The sequence below is a fragment of the Alnus glutinosa genome, chromosome 10, assembly GCF_958979055.1.
Source record: "Alnus glutinosa chromosome 10, dhAlnGlut1.1, whole genome shotgun sequence".
NCBI classification, from domain to species: domain Eukaryota; kingdom Viridiplantae; phylum Streptophyta; class Magnoliopsida; order Fagales; family Betulaceae; genus Alnus; species Alnus glutinosa.
The window spans coordinates 9,910,166-9,916,795 of record NC_084895.1 but is presented as its reverse complement, the minus strand read 5'-3'; the positions used below and the strand labels follow the sequence as shown (position 1 = coordinate 9,916,795).

At 34.8% G+C, this 6,630-nt stretch overlaps 1 long non-coding RNA gene across 2 annotated transcripts; it reads right to left on the bottom strand.

Annotated features, from left to right (window-relative positions):
- Positions 1–1,605: 1,605 nt before the first annotated feature.
- LOC133880631 (uncharacterized) lies at positions 1,606–3,996 on the bottom strand. Of its 2 annotated transcripts, XR_009902345.1 has the most exons (3): positions 3,972–3,996; positions 2,296–2,420; positions 1,606–2,177 (listed from the first exon to the last, which is right to left on the bottom strand). It is a non-coding gene; the product is annotated as an uncharacterized LOC133880631 (long non-coding RNA). The 2 variants fall into 2 exon arrangements; XR_009902344.1 differs by lacking the exon at positions 3,972–3,996 and having other exon boundaries at positions 2,296–2,473.
- Between the last annotated feature and the right edge of the window lie 2,634 nt (positions 3,997–6,630).

Here is a 6,630-nt window from a genome sequence, read left to right as displayed (position 1 = left end):
CCGCACCTCTGCGGGGCGGGGTCAAAAAATCCCCATCCCCCCCCCCCCCCCCCCCCCCCATGCTCAGCCCTACTCGCGGCCACCCTTAGCCTAATCTAGGGGTGGCCCGAAGGCCACTCCCACCTTTGTGGATGGTTGCGTGCTATTTTTTTTTTTTAATTAAAAATTTTTAATTTTTACAGTTTTAAATTTCTTTAATGTTTTAGAATTTTTTTTTTTTAAATGTAAAATTGTTTTTTATTAATTTTTTATTTTAGTTTTTGAGAGAATAAAGCTATTATCGAAAAAAAATAAAAAAAATAAAAAGTGGCATTTTTGGCATGCCTTGTTAGTTTGATGAGTCATTTTAGCACTCTTGAAAATTCATGAGACTATTTTGAAATTAGCTGATTGTTGATAGGACTTTTTAATATTTAACCCCTTTTTTCATCATCTAAATCTTTATGAATATTTTCTATTTCTGGGCAAACATCTGAATTCACAATCTTCTCAAGATTTAGAGTAATTGTTATAAGTCATCGTGCACGTACAAAATTCTTAATCAGAATTGAAATAATGATGACTCAGGTTGTCTGTTTGGTGCATGGCACTATCTTGCACTTGCACTAACATATCAACTCAAAGCCTTTCCTGCTTCTCTTTATTAAGATATATCATTAAGGTTGACATGTTATAGTCTATATGAATTTCCCAATTGTATTTATGACTACGAACAATCACTTATAAATTATAAGAACCTATGACTATGATCTTCTGTGTGATAGTCTCATTGCTCATACCTTAATTAAATACAATGTAACATATGAATGTTACACGTATATCATATGAAAATATAAAAACATATATGTACATATAAAGCAATAATATATATGCCAATGTTCAATAGAATTAATATTATACAATTATAGAAAAATCAATATTAATGCAATTGGAGTTTTGGACACCAGTCCCAACAGAATCAATTGTAATTAAATAGTAACTGGAAGAGTCAGAATTATTTTGGCTAGTTGGTGCAACGCAAGCACCAATAAAATAGCGATACGTCACACATAGTAATTAAATACAAATACATTAAACTAATAAAATTATTTTTTAAAAAAAAATAGAAAAAAAAATGGATGGGGTGGCTGCCGATTCTAGCCCATGGGGGTGGCCGCGCGCCACCCCAGAGGTGGTCGGGGGTTGCTCGTGGCAACCCCTAGCCTGATCTAGGGGTTGTGCGCGCCACCTGCAAACCGTATCCACCCCTAGAGGTGGTCGAGGTTGGCTTGCCCACCACTTTAATTTTTTCTAACTTTTTTTTTTTAATTCAAAATTTTAATTTTAGAAGTTTTTAAGTTCTTTAACCTTTTAGGTTTCATTTTTTTTTTTTTTTTTGGTTTAAAAATTAATTTTTTATTTTATTTTAGTTTTTAAAAGAATAAAGCTGTTATCGAGAAAAAAGTTATCTTTTTGACACACCTTGTTAGTTTGATAAGTCACTTTAACACACTTAAAAATTCGTAAGATTATTTTAAAATTGGCTGGATGTTGATGGAACTTTTTTATATTTAACCCCTTTTTAATCATCTAAATCTTTATACGAATATTTTCTATTTCTAGACCAAAAGAAAATAATATTTCTTATTCAAACAATTAACGGGCATAGACCCAAACAGTTACAAGCCTTCCAAGTTACAGCTGAAATTCTCAAAAGACAATACAATCTAATTTTTAACCCTCTCAAAAGACAATGAGAGCACATAAACCCTATTAAATTATCCAGGAGAAAGAAAGATAAAAAAATAAATAAATAAATAAATTACAATTACATGAGATAAGCAACACAAGCAGCAAATTCTTTCAGATAGTCATTTTACAATGAGCACAGGCACAGTGTAGAAGATATCTGATTGAAATACTCCAGGCTCATAGAGACAAGGAAGATTAGCCCAAGATAACAATTAATCCAAATTTACTTAGGCTGCCCGGTTTGGGGGTTGAGAAGAGACTGACTCTAATCAGAAAGCAAAACTGGGCCTCTGCCAGGTCTCGTGCAGATGAAATAACTAACATCCCCTTTGTATTTCTGGCAAGGAATGCTATCCTTGATTTCTGGAGGTGGTGGCAAATCTTCCACGTCCCTCATCCCCTCAAGCCCAGCATCTTTTAGAATTGACCTATCACCATGGAAGTAACTGTGAATAAGCAAAAAAAACACAAGGGCAAAAATAAAAATCTCTACAAGTTTGAACTTAGACAATTCATTGATATTTCACCAAGCATAACACAATGTTATACGGCAGTACTACTTACCTATCCAAACCCGAAGATGCATTTGGAGGGAAGTAGAAAAGCAGCCTCTGAAGCAAAAGGGTAGCAACCTTTCTATTACGCGCAAACAGTACAGCATTTGGCCCCGCATCATAAGTATATGCCGCCTGTCAATTGTCCGAATTAATCACATATTCAAAACAGTACACCAAGTCAGAAAGAAACAAGCTTTGTGTGCGCCAAACGGCTATTATAATACCTCGGTCCCATATTAAGAAGATGAGTAGTCTACATAGAACATGTGATTTCTAAATACACTCATAAATGTTAAGTCTCATATTACTTAATAAGTGAAACTGAGCTTTATTAAGTGATTTTAAGGAAACACCAAATTGACTATCATTTTTGGAGTGATAGTACAAATGTAGCAAGAGCTTTCCTTGAATCGTTATTAATGGTATTAGAGCCATTTAGTAATCCCCAAGTGTACTGTCAGTACTGTATGGCGTGGCCCTAACTATAACATTAGGAATTTAAGAGGAGAACATTATAACAATTCGGTCTCATATTGGGAAAATAAGGCCCACGTGTGTGGTTTATAAATACACTCATGGATGTTAAGTTCCATATTACTTACCAAGTGAAACTAGACTTTAAAAGTGACTTTAAGGAAGTTTCAAATTGACTAATCATTTTGAGGTGATAACGTAGATATGGTGAACGCTTTCCTTGAGTCGTTCCAGCTTGGCATAAGGTATTACGCATTTTACAAAATTTTACAATTTCTACAAAAGTAAAATCAAAATAACAAATATGATTACCGGCAGTAATAAGATGAGACGCCTCAATCCAGCCCAAGTGGCTTGATTTAAGTGTTTGTTCCCCATATGGGTTACAATACTTTTGATAGTGACATAAATCATAGACAAACGACAAATAAATTAAGGAACAGCTCCAAACAAGTGGTTGGATGATACAATGTCTTAAATCATGACATCATCACTCAAGGAACAACATGGCGTGATTAATATATATTCTTTAGGATATTATGGGATCAAATGAAAAGTATAATGCAATCAAGCCTAGCTGGGAAGCAATTTAACACTCACGAAGCTAAAACTCAGAAATCCTTTGTTGTGAATGAGAGGGTTTTATGACTCCTTTAGCAAGTGAAAAATAAAAATTTGAAAGCAACAACATCCAGGCCTTTGTGCTTTCGGAAGAATTTCCAAAAAGGTACCATATTAAATCAACCAATTAATTCGTGACTTATCTTTGTTTATAAGTGGAAAATTAATCTGAGAACTGATGTCTTATGTAAGTAGTTATGGAACGTTTTGTAGCACTCAGAAGAGGCAAAAAAACAAAAATACAGCAAGGTTCTTTATGTACTTCAAAGATACCAACATTTCAATTTTAAAAAGGTCTAATAACAATGTGATTTGATGACAACCTTGATTTTTAATCTTAAAATTCTGTAAAGCACTAATTTCTAACCTACGTACAAACGGTAGAAGCCTACTTTGTCAATCATATATATTACTAAGTTAAAACAAATTATCATTTATCATTAAATTACATATAAAATCGTGCATGCTGAAATATTCAATTATAAAGAAACTTTCTTCATCTATAAATGTTTGTTTTTTTTTTTTTTTTTTTTTAGTTTTTCGTTCTTTTTTAAGAAAAGTTATTTATTATCAAATAGTAAATCAAACCTGAGGCGTTTCCTTCAAAGGGATTCCACTTTTCAATAATGTTGATTATCCTGAAAGATGGTTGTTTCACTTATTTTAAATTCAGCATTTTAATGCCGTAGCTCAAGGAAAAAATAAATAAAAATTATGCTGTAGAACCAAAAAACTAGAGCAGAACTCACCAATGGGATGTATCATTCGTGTAGAAAATTGGGCGCGCGAGATGCGTCCAGGCAAACAGCATGAAATTGGTTACTCTCAGCACAGGTCAATCGTGCAAAAGATAATCACGATTTTTTGTGGCTCCTTCCATTTGTAGCATGCATTTTGGTACTATTTCCTGTTGCATTCCAAAAAAAAGGAAAAGAACAAATACCAAAAGTCAAATACAAGTTTCAATTTTTTATGATTATATAAAATAATGTACAGTATAATGTAGAAAGTTTTTTTTTTATTGTTTTTTTTTTTTATGAGTACAAACAAGACAAAACAAAATTAAGGAACTAAAAAAGGAAAAGAGGAATCCATTCCAAAACAGGGAGGAATGGTTCCAGAAATTAAAAAACTAAAAGAGGTGGGAATGCAGCTAGAAGAGAATCTAGTTGCGGCCCAGTAAGCCACATAGTGGGCACAAAAGTTTGCACTTCGGTTAATAGAACTAGCTAACCAGCTAATTGAAGAAATCCGAGAGGATAGATGAGATACGCCAATCTAAAGTGATTGTTGGATTGTTGATAGCAAGGTTGACTGTGAGAGAATCACCCTCAAAAGTAACATGAGACAGCTGCATTGAAGAGCAAAGTTGAGCAGCACGAAAGGCAGCAGCCGCTTCCCCATACAAGGCCATGCAAGGTGGACTAATTTGAGTAATACATTTGAGAATGATTCCATTTGAATCACGACATACTGCGATTGTGCTGAGAAATTAGAACGAATGGCTGTGTCATAGTTAATTTTGAAGCGGCCAGGATCAGGCTTCTTCCATACTTCCTTCATTGAAGTAGTTTTAGTAGAGAAATGAGTCTTGGAGATTTAATTAACTGAAGAAGAGACAGATAAAGCATTTGGAATCAAACCTTCATGAAAAGCCTTATTACGCGAGTACCATATCAGATCACAAGCAACCACAACAAAAATCTGAAATAAGTGGGTATCCATAAGAGGAATACCAATTATCTCTGGATGCAAAATAATATTTAACCAGTCAGACATAGAAGAAATATGCAAAGCTGAAATATCCAAAGGCCAGAAAGAATTTCTCCATATGAGTCTAGCAATAGGGCAAGAGAAAAATAAACGAAACAGGGAGTCACTAGAATTGGAGCAGAGAGAACAAGATGTATCCAATCCAGAATGTATGGATAAAGAAATACGAGACTTTGTTGGAACAATATTCCAAACCATTTTCCAGAGGAAAAGTTTAAGCCGATAATTAAGCTTAAGTTTCCAAAGACCTTTCCAACTAAAAGCCAACACTAGAGAAGGTTGTAGAGGCCTTTAAGCAGTATATAGATGATGAGCTGATTTGGTAGTAAAACAGCCCGAGGAGGAAGCTGTCCATAAAAGAGCATCAGAAAGAGTTCTAATTTTGATACGTAAAATCTTTGCCATCGAAGAAGAATCAAACAAAAACTGTAGAAGAGATAGATTCCAGGTCAGAGAAGCAGGATGGATAAGATCTGAAATTGCTAAAGGATGTTGGGCAACCAATCGAGGGATCCGGGGAGTAGGAATAAAATTCAGTACAGTGGGAATCCAAGGAGAAAACCAGATAGCCACTGAACTCGAGACATGTGGAACATAGCAGGAGCCTAAATTTAATAGGGGAACAATAGATTTAATACAATTCCACACATAGGATCCCGAACCCAAGGGACAAGAGATGAGAGAACCATACTTGACATATTTCTCTTGGAAAAGAGACACCTAAAGACAATCATGGTTTGAGAGAATTTTCCAAACAAGTTTGGTAATAAGAGATATGTTGATGTCTTTCATTAAACGAAAACCCATACCGCCCTGATCCTTAGGAAGACATAATGAATTCCATGATTTGAGAGAAAGATTACGATTTTTTCCTTTGGGAAAACCCCACCAAAAGTTCTTGAAAGCTGTATCCAAACGATGACAAAGAATATCTGGGAAAATAAAGGAGTTCATTGCATACGAAGGAATAGAAGAAGCCAAAACTTTAAGAAAAACCGACTGGCTAGACCAAAGATTATATTTTGCGAGACAATCTTGAATGATACCGGCCTGGAGAGAATTAGCATGAGTAAAAATAATCAGGTCATCCACAAACAATAGATGGTTAAGTGGAAGATATCCCCTTGAGATTTTATAACCCTGCAAATTCTGGTGAAGAAGTCTGGAAATAACCTCTGTACCCAAAATAAAGAGAAAAGGCAATAAAGGGTCTCCTTGATGCAAACCCCGAAAAGGCCAAAAATACCAAAAGGCAAACCATTTAACAGAACTGAGAAAGAAGAAGTAGTAATACAAATTCGAATCCAGTTGATCCACTAAGGTTGGAAGCCCAGTTTTTCCATGATAGTCAATAAAAAATCTCATTCCATTTTGTCAAACACTTTCTCCATATCAATATTAACTGCCATAAGGCCACCGCGTCCTCGTTTCGATTTAAGAGAGTGGAGCATCTCATGAGAGAGGATAGAATTGT